Raw genomic sequence first — 18,753 nt, 5'->3', positions numbered from 1 at the left:
AAACATTCAACGTGCTTAATTAAAATGTACCACCGGTTTCGTTATTGCTTCAGATATACCACAAAATTGGGTTTAAATCGTAATTTCTAAGCCAAAATTAAAACATAGTACATGCGTGATAGTTAACTATGAATTACATACAGGCGACCTAAGACGAATGCGTGAAAATAGCTTTTCATATTAATCCAAAATTTTTTTAAATAAATTTCTCGAATAGTATTGTATTTTTATTATAAACACAAACAACTCTCCACGTACTACAACTTTAAATAAATATTTCAAATAGTATTTTTTGTTAAAAACACAAACAACTCCCCATGTACCACAAAGTATCACATGGGGCTTACAGAACTTAAGTATGAAATACGATAGTGCAAAATAAAGAGCAACCGAAAAGTTTGAAAAAAAAAACTTTTGAAGGATTACTATAATTTACAACGAATTTACAAAAATAGTGAAAGGCATTTCTCTCTGAAATAATCTGATTAAAATCAGGAGGCTAGTTAATACTGATATTTTTAAATTGCAGTTTTAAGATCTTTCTTTCACTGTCAAATTTGGAACACAGAATAAGCATATGTTCAACACTTTCCTCGCCACCGGCGCTGCAATCACAAAAAATTTCTGGATCCAACTTAACGCTGCTCACATAACTGTTAAAGCTTCCAATACCAGCAAGGAATTAGGTTATCTTATAACTTGTAAAAAAATGAGGACATGGCAATGTCATTTTGATGGAAGGGAGAAATCTCTTAGTTCAGCTCTCTTTATTTGAACTAATGCATTCATGATTCCACGACTTCACAATACATTCATTCATTATAAAAGGATTTAGAGATATTGACAAAAATATCAATCTTGCGCTTGGTGGCAGTCTTTGCAAGATAATCGGCTCGTTCATTACCAACATCACCCGTTTTATCCACGAACAAATGTAAAAGCAACCATAACGTTTTAATCTTTTAGGATTTTCAAGGATGAAAGCGAATTAGTACGATTGAGATAATATGAAACAACGCTGATTTGTTCAATGATCCATTTGATGGCGAAATTTAATTATAAATGTTGAGCTATGAAAACCGTTCATTTATCTCGAATTCTAAATTGAAAGTGTCAGAATTCAAGACGATTTCTGAAGACAACAAATGCAGGCACAGCTCTGCTATCAATTTTATTGGCATAAGCATAGCAAGTTACAGAGAAATCATCTGGGATTTAATTGCTAAATTTAATAAAATTAACAGCATTTCTTTCTGAGGAATGAGGAAGAACACATGCAAAAAACGATCATAACCAGAGATAGAAGAAGCAGAGTGATTTTTCTCTAAAGGAAGTATTATGAAGAAGACAATGTCGATTGAAGAAAATCAGAAACTGCATAAACAGCCTCATAACATATAGTGCAATATCCATAAATGACCTGCAGAAGTATCCGCTTTTAAATGCGTTGCAGATATTTATAATCCATCTTCATCTTAAGCGTCATACACCAAACCACGTACATTATGAAGGGTACAATTCCTTGCTTATAGATGAGCGAAAGTATATTGAAATTAATACCGTACATGTTGAGTGCAATTCGACTTAATTGACGCTGTAATTATTACATTTCTCTGATATGTAAGTTAAATGTCGCTTCTAAGAAAATTTACAATCAAGGAAAACTCCAAAATATTTCATTTGTTTTACCACAACCAATGGAGCTCCATCGAGAAATAACTGAAATGAATCATAACAAACGCTTCGCTTTTCAATAATCATGACTTTGGCTTTATCAAGATTAAAGTTGTAGAGACATTAGGTATTTTTTGGAAGCAGGAAAGATGAAAAATAACAAATGCCTTCGCCGGGAATCGAACCACTGACCTCTGGAATACCGACTTAGCGTGCAGAACCACTACACCACGAAGGCACGCTAGGAAAGCGCTAGAAATACCTTATATACTCCCATTTTTAAAGGGTGACTGGGGTTTTTAGGGGACCCAATCTCCAAATCCTGGGTGTGGAGAGTCGTCATCTACAACCCTTTTAGTTCGGGCGCCAATGCAGAGACATTAGGTATTTTTTGGAAGCAGGAAAGATGGAAAATAGCAAACGGCTTCGCCGGGAACTGAACCACGGACCTCTGGAATACCGACCCAGCGTACACCAGGAAGGCACGCTAGGAAAGCGGGAGAAATACCTTATAAAGTCCAATTTGAAACCTTTTGACCAATCGGAGACAAGGTTTAAAGTCTCCTGTGCGTAAAAAAGTAGCAGGAAGTTTCCCTACTCTGGAAGCAAACCAAGATATCATTCGCAATGGCTATAGTATCGCAAGAATTTTAAACTTTGAGAGGAGATCATTAATAATAAATTTCGAAAACGTAGGTCGAGAGACAGGGGCTTAAGGGCAACCCCTTTCAAAGCGACGTATTGCAAAAGCTGACCCCAGTAGCTATTTGTCCGTCCTGTCATTTAGAAAGTCAGCAGCAAGTGAAAACATATTCGCTGGAAGTTCCACTTTTTAAGAAGGATGAGAATACAAGGCCACCAAGCGTTGTTGAAGGCAGAAGGCACATTTTATATCAAAATAGTGTGCAAATGTTTCTTTTTTGCTCTCTAAACAATATCATTCAAGCTTAAAATATAGTCTTCATTTCCTCTCTGAGGTGTAAAAGCATAATGATCACCAGAAAGAAAGTATCCTCTGTGCAGATTCTGTTAACAAAACGTTTTTCCATCTAGAACGAGAAATAAGCTTATACATCTAAGATAAATATAATACAAATAAGGAATATAAGCACTTTCTTTAGAAGTAAGTAACACTTGAGTATGTTTTCAAACACGTGGAAAATGCCAACATTCGGTCAAAAATTAAAAATTTAAGGAGAAAAGAAAAGTGAAACTGTTTAATAACCTCATTTGACGTAGAATCAAAACCAGGTGATTTATTTGGTTTGAGCGTTGAAATAACGGTATTAACTTTATGATGTTGCGTGGCCCCAACTTGTCCGCAACAGTAGTAGTGACTGCTATGAACTGTAAATTATACAAACTCGTAAGAAGGGTTTAAATCCTTTTTATTTCACTTTAGAAATCACAGTTGCGTTCACTTGACGCTCAGAAACTACGCCGACCCGGTGGTTGAACAAAATAGACAAAAATGCAACTAAAAATAAATGACAGGATGAATAAATAACGAAGTCACTATCTACGAGGCTCTATAATCGTAACTAACTTAACCGCGTTCTAAGATATAGCTGAGATTCAGCAAACTTACTGATTAAGAAGTTGAAAGATTCAACGAACTGCCGAGAAAGGCACACAGGCCGAAACGCGCGGTTCTTAAATTTCTACCTAGCAACCTTCACGCTCGCGATTCAAGAAGCACACTTACAATCTCGTTTCCCTTCTATTTAAACTTAACTTACTTCTGCTAAAATTTGAATACTCTGCGCGTTCTACTAAAATTTACATACTCTGGCATTGGCAATTCCAGGGGAAAGTAAAGGCTTGACAGGAAAGATAGCTTAAACTTAAAATAAATGTTAGTTAAAATAAATATAAACCCTACAACTTCATCATAGAAAAAAGAATGAACATAAGAAAATAAGTAGTACGCGCAGACCGACGGTACTCATTATATAAATGATTATAATTTTTCTCTAGATTAGACTGGGAAGATTTCTGAAGGACAGTATTTATTGTTTCGTCTAGAGAGCTCGTTGTCTTTCCCGTAATTAGAGGGGAAAAAAAACTTCATTTTTTTCATGAAGTCTCTTTTAAGACCATATATCATTTTGTTTCCACACATTGTGAACATCAGTGATCAAAAGAAATGTTTTTCGGGGGTCCTCCTTAGCGTCAATAAGCATTTGATTGTATGCTTTTCTATATTCAAGACATTTATACAATTCTATATGAGTTGGATTTCCACAACGCTAAAATCTATGTATAGAGCTATTAGGCTCTTTCTCATACAACCAATCTCAACAGACCACCAAGAGACGTTTTGCACGTCATGATCCATGATGTATCAGGCGTTGAAAATAAATGTATCTGGGGAAGAACAAAACCAAGATCCTTAACAGTTGTATTTATGCAGAACATTCAGTACTACCGGTAAGAATATCAAAGGTATGGGTGACTTGAAAAGAGCAAAAGTGCAGAAAACGAAGCCATTTGCTTCGTTTGAATTGAAGATTTAAAAAGAATGTTTGAAGTATCTTGCGAGACCGTATAGAGACAAAATTCGAATTCTATCATCATATGATTAAAAAGGGATTCATTTTCAGACCGATAGGAATTCGAAATATCCTGGAGAAGTTCTGAATCAATAACTGTAACATCAATGTAGCTCTAACCCTGAGTTGTATGAAATGTAGGTCCATAACCTTCGTTTATAATAAATAAGTTGCTGGCAGAAATAAATTTCCTCAGTTAATCTCCACGAGCGTCTGCATAGGGACTGAATAATAATTCAGATTTGGCGTTGATGTCCATGCATGAAACCAGTCAATTCAGATTTTTGTACATAAAATCTTGATTAATTTTATGAAGATCTAAATCTATATTTCTCAAGGTCTCAAACTAGTGTGAAAAGGAGTGAACACAGTCGTGCCAACAACAACATTCAGTGTGACCAAATTATAATGCGTATTTTTATAATCAAGAAAAGTTGATATTAGGTGCCAAGATATACTAAAAGAGAACTTTTGTTAACAATGAGGCTCCTGAACAGTCACAGTCAATATTATCGGTCATTATTATTATTATTTAAAGTGAAATGTTGTGTCTCAGATTTAGTTTTATGAAGGGTCAGTTGCACCCACTTCATAATTTGCTCATCTGACCTAACCATAATCAGTTCGAGATTGAATGTCCTTCCTCATAAAGATATGGCTAGGATAGCCACTCTGAAAAGGGCTTGTGATTAACATTCGCTTTTTATGTATATTATTTGTTTTATGTTTGAAACGGATACAATTTATACAAACTGCAACATTCCTCTTAGAAGAATCTTTCGCTTTATGTTCTCCAGAGCAGTTAAAATAGGTTGTTGGTTCACTACATTCGTCAGAACGATGGTTGTATCAAAGATATTTAAAACATCTATTGATCACTGCAATTAATTTTTAAATCATTTAGAGTTCGTTTTAGAACCGTAGGATCTGTTTTAGAACGTTACATATACTCGTATTTTCATCAGATTAAAATATTTCAGGATTTTATTCATAAATTACTTACAGATCTTTATTAGGTATTTCATTTGGCAAATTTTTTACAAGAGTCATCCTCTTTATCAAGGATGTACTTAATTCCCTTAATCTTGGCTTGAAGTCGATTTCGATAGTTTTCGGAAAACCACGTAGCTAAAACTTTATTTTTTCCAATATTTTTCACATTACATGCTCCAATCTGAGCCTCTACTGGAGTGTTTTAGTTAGATAATTTTCCTATCACTGACAGAAGGGCAAATTTCAAAGCCCCCGACCAAGCAATAATCCAAAGAAAACTAAAACCTTTCTTCATTCTTTATGACGTCAGATGACGCCGCAACACGAGCATATCTTGGATTGGAAATGGCTTCTTTCAAACTCTACTTAAATGTTTCTATAAAATTAACAGCTTTGATACTTTCAGAATTCTTATGAAAGGATTTTAACTCACCCAGAGCTTGTCTGGCCTCCTTTCGCACCTGTTGATTCATATTACATTTAGATTGAAGTACTGATTCAATAATTTTTCAAAGTCTTTTAAGAGCTTCTTAAAACGTATCATCCTCCATAGCAGCAAATACTGCAAATTTCTTCTAAAACGTATTAGGCCTTATTTTTTTGCAGTTCTCTTTACGCTCTGAGCGTCACAATGGTACTTAGGCATTTTTAGGTGTTCAGACAACTTTCACAACTCTTACATCCTAAAAACTTAAAGTAATAAATGAGTGCATCTTTAGTATCTATATCTATATTTGTTTCTCTCAGTTTCCTTCTCTGCCTCCCGCTTTCTCTCTATTTATATACATTATATTGTATGCGGATTGGTTATTGAATAAATTGTGCAGATTTATTTAATTTATCTAACAGTTAATTTTATTTTTGAAACAACTTTTCCTATTATTCTCGTTTTTCAACCCGTTAAGTAACCCGTGAAAGGGAGTTAGACTAACTTAATTCTGTCTTAAGGTTACTTTGTAGAGACATTAGGTTATTTTTGAAGCAAGAGTCGTGAAAAATGTGCAATGCTCTCGCCGAGACTCGAACCTCGGACCTCTCGAATACGTGCCGAGTGTGCTGACCATTACAGGACGAAGGCATGCTAAGAAGCCGGGGGGAAATACCTTATATACTCCCCCTTTTAAAGGGCGACTGGGGATTAAAAGACCCAGTTGCCAAATTCGTGTGATGGAGAAACATCATCCACCACCTTTTTCTTAGTTCGGGAAACCACTGCAGAGACATTAAGTTATTTTTGAAGCAAGAGCTGTGGAAAATGTGCAATGCCCACGCCTGGACTCGAATCTGGGACCTCTCGAATACGCGCCGAGCGTGCTGATCATTACACCACGAAGGGGTACTAAGAAGGAGGGAGAAATGTCTTATAGCTTGTTACCTTTTGAGTTAAGCCAGAAGTGTTGGCTTTTTTGTAAGCACAAGGCGGTGCCATCTGTGAAAAGCTAGTGAATTAGTAAAGGGCTCTTTACACCCTTGTCTAGACTTTGTCGTACTTAAGACTTAAAGATAATTCCTCACACAGTCTTCTAGCACCTCGTTAGTGAATGCTCGCTATAAAAACGAGACACTATAAATACAACGAAAGGGTATCAGAGATGGCTTTGTTACCTAGCGGGTTGCAATGTACTACAAAGATCGTGCAGATCCCTTGGTAGATATAACGATCCCTTGGTAGATATAACGATCATCGTAAAAATATTCATCATCGAGCTACTCTCGGACAATTTTACTACGGTGATGTGAAATCTTTTCCCGGATGTTTCATATAGGTACAAAATATGTTGCGTGATACATTTTTTTCTAGCCTTATGAGTGTTTTGACGTCTTGCTATCGACTACGCGCGCAAGAAATAAAAGCAACCGTGAAACGCACACAAAAACGTGTATGCACGCAGAGTAGAAAAAGCGATAGTAACATGTCTGATTGTTATGTTGATAAGTTCCTTTTCCTCCAAGAAAGAGGTCGCCATATGGAAGTGTACGTTATATGCAACGGTGAACGAAATCTTTTCATTCAAAATGAGCTTTAGAGGTATTCCTGTCTAAAGACTGACCATAACACCAGTAACGATACTTTATCCCGCGCTAGCCTCATTATCTTTTCTGAGAGTTTCTGCAGCTTATCTTGGTACCTGCTTTCGGAGATTTCCTGTCTCACACGCAATGATTCTTTTGAATGTACAACACTTGGAAGAGGCCATTTGATCAGTGCCGTACTGAAAATTTTCTGATGATTCCTAGTTTGAAAGTATAATTGATCCAAAATATCTCGCCGATCAAACTAACACCCGACCATCAAACAATTTCAACCGGCCGAAGTTCATATCAGGCTTCAGTAGCACATGACGTACCTCATTTGGTATGTGGTTTCCCAAAACAATCAAATTAAAACAAGTGCCACCGCAGCCGTCATCATTCATAAAATCTACTGTTTTACAAACTGTAACACCTTTGGTCCGACAACCACTGGTCATACCCTTTTTTTAATCCTAATTGATTCTATGCAATATGCACAGCAGTAGTTACAGCCCTTAGCAGTAGCTGTTACGTCTATTTGCTAAAGGATTACGAACATCTCACCTTACAAACTTTCTCTATGAGACTTTGACACTATATGTGAGATTTGTCCCGCATATGTAAATTCATTATTGGATAATGTCATAATAGAGTGACTAGGTTTTACATATAAAATCACATTATTACACGTATCATCAAGCAACTTATAATTAAATTAGTTAGCTTTGAAAACAATATTCTTAAATTCTATAAATTTGCTAGATAGTCAGGTTTTAAGAATTTAACAGGAAAACAAATGTAAATGTGAACAGGCTGAATGATATAGATCAGTGCACCGCTTTTGGCCAACGTGTACCATCTAAACAAAAATTGAAAAACCTCTAGTACCACCACTACAAAGAAATACTACCACCACCACTCTTGAACAAAGCTCTGATCGCATAGATTTACGAGTGTTAGAGAAAAAACTTGATCAGGATGTTGGGTTATAATTTTTGAATTTAATAGTTAAAATACTTTGCTTCTTTGGACACCACTAATTTTTCTCTTCGTACCACCGGTTGAGAACCCCTGATATAGATTTAGCAATGTATACCTTTACAAATTGTTACCCGTGATATTGCTGCATCGCTTAGTGACAATAAAATGTATCAGCTTTCTTTAAATTACATGTTAAATGCAGTTCCATTAAATAAAATAGTGTTCGATATCCCTTACTAGATTGATTCTTTTAAGTTTTTAATAAATATCCTGGATACTGCAAACAATAATTTCTGAATGCTATTTGAAATACATATATTACTCTTGCTTAAATAACGAATTATAAATGCTATAATTCATAAATTATGTAAAAAAAAATGTTAAATTGCGTTGTTATTTTTACTAGAATGTTGACATTTATATTGAAATGCCCTTTCCATCTATTAAAATGCGTTTCTTGTAATATAACAGTAACATTCGGAGTCTTTCCTCTTACATATACTTTATGATTTGCCTTCTTTGTCATATTCCTCATTGCTTACGAGAAAGGGGCCTGGCAGACAGTGACCAGTAAAATTTACATTGCAGCGTAAGTAATTAAAACACAACATTTCCTTTTAATTTTCTTTGTTACAATTTCAATTTAAAATCATTTAAATACTTTTCTGTGAATTCTGTATTTCGTTTGTTTTTTGTACATAATGTAAACAAATTTCAATGTTTTACAAATTATCTTGAACTAATCAGTTTCATATCTTCCTCAATATGTCCTATCGTATATAAGGATATTTTCAGGCAAAATCTGTGATAGCTTATTATTATACTTCTTGGAAAAAGTGTTATAAAATTTGACGCAACCTTATTCATTTTTGTCAAAAGCTGTCAGGAATGGATATGATTAGTCTAAGTTTTCGCTTAAGCCTATTTAATGCTGAGACAAGCATTTTCTTCACACAAAATATTTCACATTTTGAAGTGAAATTGTAGTTTTGAAATGAATTATATTTATTCAAAATATTTAAGTTATATGCTGGACGATAGCCAAAGAAAGTATGGTTAGGTTCTGTAAGCTGTGAATTGCTTATTATAAATAAAATTTTCTTGAAAGTGAATGCGCACGCCTTTCTAAAGAATTAAAGTATCGATAACGATCCAAATGTATCTACCCAAAAAGTATCACTTAGTAAGCTTTTAGCATGTGAATAATAATGAAAATATTTGGTAAACTTCTTTTAATGCATGGAACAAAAATATTAAAATATGTTTTAGTCAGAAAGCCTTACGGCGACTAATAAAACTAAAGTGATAAAAAGCCACTTTGAATTTTGCTGCTTTATGGTTAAATGTAATACGTAACAGGCCAGCTTGATATTAAATTCGTTTCTTTCCTAGTACCAAATATTAAATTTAAAATAAAAATATTGTTTTCAATAGTTGCAGCGGATTTCGAAAGTAATATTTGAATTTTTGCTTCAGTGCTGGAAAACATTTATTGTCTTCGTGTTTTATTTTGGTAAGTTTGATGCCAAAAGTATTATCATTAAACACTTTGTTAAACTAAAAATATTATCATACAGAATGCAGGCAAAATAAAAAATCATCACGTTCGCGTGATCACAGTTAATTTTATATGAGCAATTGCAACTGCCGAAGAAGAATAAAGAACCAAATATTTGTTTCACAATTTCCAAAAACATAATGTTTACATTTTTAAAGAAAAATGATGAACACCGGATTTTTGTTACCTAAACTTTAAATAATTTAACCTAATTCTTTTAATCTGTACTTTTTAAACATTCAACTCTGGAACTATTGAAAACCTTCAGGAAATTGCTCACAAAGGACCATAACTCTGAATGAAAACACCGCAAATTTAATTACTAAGTACTGCATGAAATTAAAACGGAATAATATACCCACAGACTGAAACAAATTAAAAATATTCTAGTTCTCATAACAATTAATGTCCCTTTTTAATTAAAAAATGTCCCTTCTCTCCAGACAGAAAGTCTTTGAATTCTTGCAGGGAATACCCAAGAAAAATGGGAAATGAAATTTATGTACTTTTATTAAAGAAAACATAAAGCAGAAAAAGTAAGAGTAAAGCATTAACAATAGATAAATTCTTTCAATTTATCGCCATTTCCGGTTGGATTCTGAAGAAAACTTCCGGAAAAGTAAGGTCAATTACGAGGAAATATACCAATTTTTCTTAACCTGCTTCATAGCAAAATAAAATCTCAGTGCACCTAAAATATTTAAGACAAAACGAACGTGTTACCTGGAAAATCTCTAATAGGTAACTCTAATATTCATTAAAGTATCTTTATCAATATTTGTTACGACTATTGAAATGCTGATTTATTCAGCCCGGGAAAAAATCTAATTACAAATGAAAATGAAGAATAAAAAAAAGTTCTCGGCCTAGACAAAACATTACGGAATTAAAATGCTTCGTAAGGTTAAGATTGCTTACCGCCTGTAGCTGAGTTAATTAGTAAATTAGCTAGTAGTTTTGGATTTTCTGTTTTCTGTCAATATCAGTTCGCATTTTTTGCAGAAAATAACGAATTGAGCGATTTGAAGATATTTCAAACGGTGCCGAAAAAAGTGACAGAATGATTAGTTCATTTTGTGACTTGAATCTCATTTTAGGGATGTGGAATCGTTTGTTTAAGTATGTATATAATAATTTTACTAAAGAAAAACTGTTTAATAAGGATACGAAAATGATATATCGGAATGTCCCTTAGGAAGCTGGCAATGAAACAACTAATTGCGTTTTTACTTACAAAATTAGTTTTATACAAGATTAAAGTAACCTGTCTTATGGTTCCTCAAACTATTGAAAAACTATTGAAAACTGTAGTCAAACGGGAATAAAAGGAATATTTTCTAATTTATTTGTTTATAGATTTACACGCATTACTGTTACGGAGCAAATTTAATTAAAAGTAAGTTCTTATCTGATAGTTGATAGTTGTGATATATATATATATATGGTCGTGGTGGTGTATTTAATTACGGCAAAGCACACTAGGGCTATCTGCCTAAGGGGAGGGATGCCTTCGTGGAGGACTTTCTGAGGGAAACTGGCTCTTATACACTTTACACATGGGGAAACCACAAAAACACCCATGCAGCCAACCCGTTCGCGGGATTCGAACCTCCGACCGAACTACCAGTGTTCAGCGACTTGCTTATAACAGCGTTATCACATTCATTTCTGTTAAATCTCAGAGACATTGAAAATTGCACCTGTCATGATACATTAGGAAGCGGTTCTCAAGGTAGCAATAATCAGTATTTTACCTGTATTCAAGTATAAATTTATTTGCGTTTTATAGTAAAAAATATAACAATTAACTTTTATATCTCCAAGATATGCAAATGAAAAACTGTATAAAGTAGTTAATAAATGTGTTAAAAAATATTTCGTACAAAAATATACATAATCTAATAACTTCCAATATTCATATCTAAAATGAAATAATAACCTAACAAAAAACATACATGACAGCACTATTTAAGAAAAAACATGAACTAGTAGTGTTTGAAAGTATAAATATCTTAAGGAAGGTAACAGAACTAAAATATCCAATTAATAAAAAAAATATTTGTGTTTTTTAAATAGAAAAATATTAAAAGTGCAATAATTATGAATTGCAGTATTTACTAGTAATGCTGATGTTTCTTAGCACATTTCTTTCGATCATTTGTAAATGTATTTACTTATTTTTAGTTTCTATATTTTAGAATAGTGGTTGATTACAATGATAATTTCATGCACTTTTTATAATCAGTTACTTTCTTTTTGATACTATACAGATATAATTTAAATAATACAGTATACGATAGTAGGCTAAGTACGTTCAAATAAGCTCTTCATTAAATAGCACACAATGAAACGTTTTGTTTCTATTTGTTATGAATTTTCTTGTTATCACAAGCACATAAAAGTAAGTGAAAAAATAGAATATACTTAAATTTAATTAAAAAAAACCTAATTTCCGACATTCATTTATTGAGATAATCTAATAAACATACATAACGGCAATATTTAAAAAAAACGCGAATTACACAGTGTTTGAAAGAATAGATACCGAACGAAAAGTAATAAAACTGCAATTTGCAATCAATAAAAAATATTTAGTGTTTTTTAATATTACACAATTAAATATCACATAATTATAGATAACAATATTTCATAGTAATGCTAATGTTTCCTTAATACTAAATTTTCGATCATATGCGGATATATATACACATTTTTAGTTTCTGCATTTTAGGATAATGGCAGATTACCACAATCATTTCATACACTGTTTAAAGTCATTAAACTTTTCGCATACGATACAAAAGACAACATACTATAGAATGTGCATTAAAACCGGTTCTTTAAACAGCATGTCGTGATTTTTTTAATGTATTACTTTCTTGTTATTACATATATCTAATTAATCTTCAGCATTCATATTAAGTACTGATACCAGTCCAATAATTTATTTGTATTGTAGGGACATTAGGTACTTTTTTCTAAGCAGGCAAGATGAAACATGAGCAATCGCCTTCGCCAGGCATCGAACCACGGACCTCTGGAATACCGGCCCAGCGTGCATACCCACTACACGACGAAGGCACACAAGGAAAGCGGGAGAAATACCTTGTAGTATTTTGAAAATAATGACCATACCATAACAGCTTGAATTGTTGTTGTTTCTGCATTGATTGCATTTTCAGCCAAAAAGTGCCTTACCTTTGCTTGTTATTTTTGGTTTTATATGAATTAATTCTGAGTACCAACCTTTCAGTGTGAACACAATAATCGATTAATATGAGTGATATACGATATAGCACTTAGGACGTTATAACAGAAGCACAACGCTAATCCGGGTATCCAAATATTGCACCGATGAAACCACTGAAGATTGAATAACACCACCATATAACTTTTTAAACACCGAAAACACATAAAACACCAAAACAGAACACTATTTCAGTCTATTGACTATTAGCCTTGTAGCGCGTTGCATCCGATATTTTCAAAACGATGTATCTAAAATTCAAAATTTTGGTGTCTTCTTGTAGAGCAGATATTCACAAACAAAATAAGCACAAATTCGGCATTTCCACGATGATTTCTCCTCAATTCAGAGGCCTCCAAACAGGAGCTATGCATCTTCACTGGCTGAAGGCAGTTGAAGTAAGTAGATAAGGACAGAACAATGAGAAGATTCACAGTGCGTACTTTGATCGACTGTGCATTACATTTACTTTGAATATAAGTAATATTATTTATATCAGTAACTGCTTGATTCAGTTTCAAACACGAAGTCAGTCTTTTTAATGCCTTACAGATGGCATCTTTACCAAATTACTTGAAAGAGCTGTTTCGTAACATGACGTAGATTTCATATGTAAAGTGTATATAAATGCCGCCAGAAAACTGCTGCACCTTTTTTAATTTGTCAGATTTTTCGAACAGTTTCATTTGCTCCAAAATAAACTGGCCATCATTATATTCCTGTACATCGTCCTCTTTCTGTATTGAAGCTCTCCAGTATTTAATTCAGACAGTGAATTAGAAAACCGTGAAGAAACAATTTCACGAAGATAAAATGCAGTCTCAAATAATTGTGCAGTTAACAACTTGCTCGAATTTGGCAGCTAACCAAAGCGCGCAAACCTTGAGATATTCGTTTATTTAAGCATCCGGTAAATAATATATATGGAATCTCATCGGTCGAACAGCAATGGAATGCAACTTTCAGCGATTTATACGATTGCATTAAACCTTTCGACGGTTCTTCTGATAGTTTAATATAATTTTTTTTAAATGGCCTAGAAGAATTATTTCAACTGAATAGAATTACGAACAATGTTCACAAGATTATATTTGCAAAAAAATATTTATCGAGCTCGCTAAAACATTTATGATGTCAATGTCGCCAAATCCCGAGTGTACCGTATACTAGGATTACACCAAGCATTTCTGAATGCATGGAGATGGACAAAACCGTAAATACATAACAAATAGTTAATCAGAATTTTTATAGGTAATGAATTTCGTATTTTTGCTCACAGTTTCTCTTATTTTGATGTTAAAATTTATTAGTAATTTATCAAATCCATTAATGTGGTCGTTTTCCACGAAAAGAGTTAATATTTCTTTCTTTTTTTCCATTAATTTTTCCTTTCTGCTTCTCCTGACTGTTGGTGAGTTTTCCGTCATATATATTGGACAGCTGTTAAATATGCATGGATATTCATCATCTTTTAACAATGGACGTTTTCTTGGAATTCTGAAAATCGCCCCGTTTTTATCCGTGAATACATCTTCACGTACAATCATATCTTCGCGAAAATTGTACTTTTTGCACTGTATGCGGTAAAATGTTTCATATTACGTCAGCATATTAATTCAAATAAATCTGTTCTTACTTCAAAATTAATAAACAAAGTCATATTTCATTTGTAAAATAATTGCTAACATGTGATTTGCACTGATCTCGGAAATATGATTTTTAAAAATATATAAAATGCATAACTTAATAACTTACTTTATACATTAGTTACATTTTTAAATATTTTGCTATAATATTATAAGTATTAATTGTTTTAAAAAAATTTTTAAACAATAATTTAGAACGTATTTTTAGGACTAATTAATTTTAATAATTCAAAAGTAGTTACATTAAATTTATATTTCATTAGATGAATCTACCTTAGATTAATATATTTAGAAGAAATAAAGCAATGAAACGTTGCAAAATACATCTTATGCGGACTTCAGATTCCTGAAAGGGCAGATTTAGTCTCTTTTCATTCTAAAAGTAACGCTGATGAACTATGAAAAAGATGCTAAAATGACCACGTCTAAAAGCGGTCATATCATGACGTTTCAGGGACATCGACAAATTGCCAAGATGCAACGACAAATATTTTTCGTCTTCGCTGAGTTGTAAAGAAGTCGTAAAATTACCACGATCTGTTTGCAACCTCTCGGACCAGTCATGTGCTACTTGGGACTGAGACACATGCCGCAACGCAATTCTTGCTTACATAGCTCGTATATAGACGTCAACTATTGCCCTTCGAAATACAGACCAACATTCTGAGTTTCTAAATTTAGTTTAACTGCAGCTCGTCTAGGAGACTGTATGTGGTAAGCATCTTTTACAATCTGATACCCCCAGATATATATATATATATATATAGATATAGATATAGATATATACTATATCTATATATATGCACATCTTGCAACAAAACGTATTCAGAAATTGTTCTTCACATGCAAAGAACATTCTTAAGAAACAGGATATTGTACCGTCAAACATTACAATAAATAAATAAATGCTTAATAAAGATATAGATCATTCTTTCATTCTAATGTTGACACAAGTCCAGTACAAAGGTAAAAATAGCAATGCTTAAGAAAAGAACAAAACAATTTAAAAAATCTTCTTTTTGGAAGCTGAATACGAATTTGCGGGTAACTTAGTCTATGAGAAGGTAGAAAAGATGCGACGGTGCACTAAAAAAATGAGAGTACATCATGCAAACGAAACTTATGCCAAACCTATAATGCTGGAATGTAGTTCCGGAATTCTTGCTGCAACCGCACTCAGAAGTCGGCATTACGCTTTGTATAGAAAGCCTTTGTAACGCAATTTCTCAAACATGCTCTTCAAAAAAAAAAAAAAAAAAAAAAAAAAGGGGGAGAATAAGGCTTTTAGATTTCTTTTTTTTTATAAAGAGGGTAAACAAAGTGGGCTTTTTGTACTTTCGGAACACATTTTCTTCTGTCAGTGCGAAATCTTTTATTGAGAAGAAAATAAAATAGAATTCTTGCTCAGCCAATAAAACATTTTTCGTCCAGAAAATTGAACAATAACAGTATATGCTGTCGTATGACACAGAAGTCTATATTTTTAGAAATCCAAATGGCAGAGGGACTGAAGTGCCTGTTTCCGGTCTATAGTAGTTTTTCTTTAGCTAGATCTCTTTCCTGATTTGGCCATTAATTTACAGTATATTTCAGGAATTTCATTATGTCAGCACCAAGAGCGTTTTCCTCTTCCGCTCTTTTCCAATACGTGGCATAACTGTATAAATCGAGAAGCAGAATATCGAGTAACAGGAAATGTATTTGCTTTGTACGGCTTTTCTCAGTTAGCCCAGAAAATAAGAAAAAAATGTATTGACTCTTACAAAAGTGTTACATGTTATTTGGAAAGATTAATTTCTGCAAGAGAGGCTTAGGCAAACTCGCCAGCCTTATAAGTTAATATTATCTATATAAAAAACGTGCATCTTAGCTAAAGAATTTATAGAATTCTATGCTTCTCTAAATATCAATTCTTAGAACCGCAGAGGCAGAGAGATAACTTGCTTCTAAAATACAGTAAATGGAAACTTAGATTGAAGCTTTAAATGTACTTATTTATAAATGTTACCGTGAAGGACCGGAATTGGAGAATGTCAACATTCACCAAATACGTCGGTGAAAGATCGTATATTGTATTACATTCTTGTACATTCGGACCCTCACCGGTGCATGTCGACAATCACAGATATGCTCTGGTACAGTCGAAAAGAGAGGAGTATATGTACATGCCGTCATTGCAAAAGGTATGTATATGTATATTTAATTATGGCAAAGCACACGTGGGCTATCTGCCTAAGAGGAGGGATACCTTCGTGGAGGACTTTCTAAGGGAAACTGGCTCGTATACACGTTACACATGGGGAAAACCACGAAAACGCCCATGCAGCCAGCCCGTTCGCGGGATTCGAACCTCGGACCGAACTACCAGTGGTCAGCGACTTTACCGCTCGGCCGCTGGTGGGCCCATTGCAAAAGGAAGTGTTCCACGAATAAATGCAGTTGAGAAAAGCAAGGGCCTCTTGTGCAATTCAAAGTGTCATAATAGTTTAAGTTGTTGCAATAAATAACATTTAAATCGCATAACTTAGTAAGTTTTAAACTTTTATTATTTTCCTTTCTCATTTTGAATGTACTATGTTTTAAGTTCTTATTTTAAGTCTCAAGTGCATTTTTTCGCGACTGAATTACGGAGAAGAAAATATAATATTCTTATATGTTCAACATTCACCATTAATACATGATGAATGTCGACATTTACCGGTGTAAGTCAGAAATAAGAGTATTTGGAAAATATTCCGTACATACGCCAAGCGACTATGTGACATTAACCGGTGAAAGTCGACATTCTCCAGATTTCGGTGTTTCACCGTAACATAAACATATTGTATTAGCCTGATATTTACACAAAATATAAAATAACAGAAAAGTAAAAGCCGCTACTTTTAGAAAACTTAGAACAAATGTCATGTTAAATTAAAATATTAAATACAAAGTAATATGCACTCAATAAGCTTTGATTCGGCCGTATGTATTTCACAAAGCAAATGCGACCCGCGAAACTAAAACTGGTTATTCAGTTTAGTAGCAGGGAGATGAAACAGAATAACCGGTCAGCATCAGCTACCACAGGCTCTCTCTGAAATTCAACAATTTTACACTTACATATAAATAATTAATTTGATCGGTGGCGTGAATGAACGAAAGCAGAAGTAATAGTATAGGCAAAATAAAGTAACTTTGGGTTAGTTAACATAAAATGCTAGAACTTCTGTAACATTAAATTAAGCTTCAAGCCATGAAGGTAATCTCTTAAAAGAGTTGTACTTTGTTAGTATAAATGTAAAGAAACTGAAAGTTATCTGAAATACGTTTGTTTAGAATGAAGCTTAAGGAAAGCTGTCGTCTCCATAAAATATTGGATTTAGAACCTAAATATGCATCTTAAGATGATAGAAGTTCTGTCATTTGCAATGAAAGACTGTTCTATTTATTGTTTAGTTCATTACATTCGGAGGAAGCCTGAGAAGCCTAAGTGATTTTTTTTACCCGAGAATTCAATTTTGTTTACATAGATAATTTGTTAATTTTGAACACTGTAAGAACATTTTCATTAATTTTTATCACGATTCATCTCTGTACCCTAAAGGAATAGAACTGAAACAATAAGTTGCAAATAAACGGGAATTTTCATTGCTAACATTCTCTCTTTTTCGAGTTAATTCCATTTGACTGTTTTCTTTTTTTCAGAACAACAAGGTATAATTGAGGATTGCTGATCTGCCTTGAATTTAGACATAAATTTTAAATATTCTTTTCAGGAAAAACCTGTAGCGTAATGTAATTGCTACTCCTTTATAAAAAAGCATTACTGAGCATAACGTCCACTTTTATAAAAAAAATGTTTCACCTTTAGAGACAAAATTAAAATGGATTTAAAACGCAGTATTACCTTTTTATTGTTATTCGTTATTGCATGTTCTTTTGAGGCATAACTGTAGTAGCTTTTCAGCATCTTTGGTATGCTATGTAGATGTAACATAATTATAATTTAGGTCAAAGTATGCAAATTAAAGGCATTATTCAGGATCAATATGTACTCTACATAATTACAGTTACATTCTCAAGGTTAGACATCTGCTAAAATATAGC

The sequence above is a fragment of the Stegodyphus dumicola genome, chromosome X1 (genome assembly GCF_044657685.1).
Source record: "Stegodyphus dumicola isolate Sdum_Otavi_A_Nest chromosome X1, ASM4465768v1".
Classification (NCBI taxonomy): domain Eukaryota; kingdom Metazoa; phylum Arthropoda; class Arachnida; order Araneae; family Eresidae; genus Stegodyphus; species Stegodyphus dumicola.
This window is presented reverse-complemented; position numbering follows the sequence as displayed.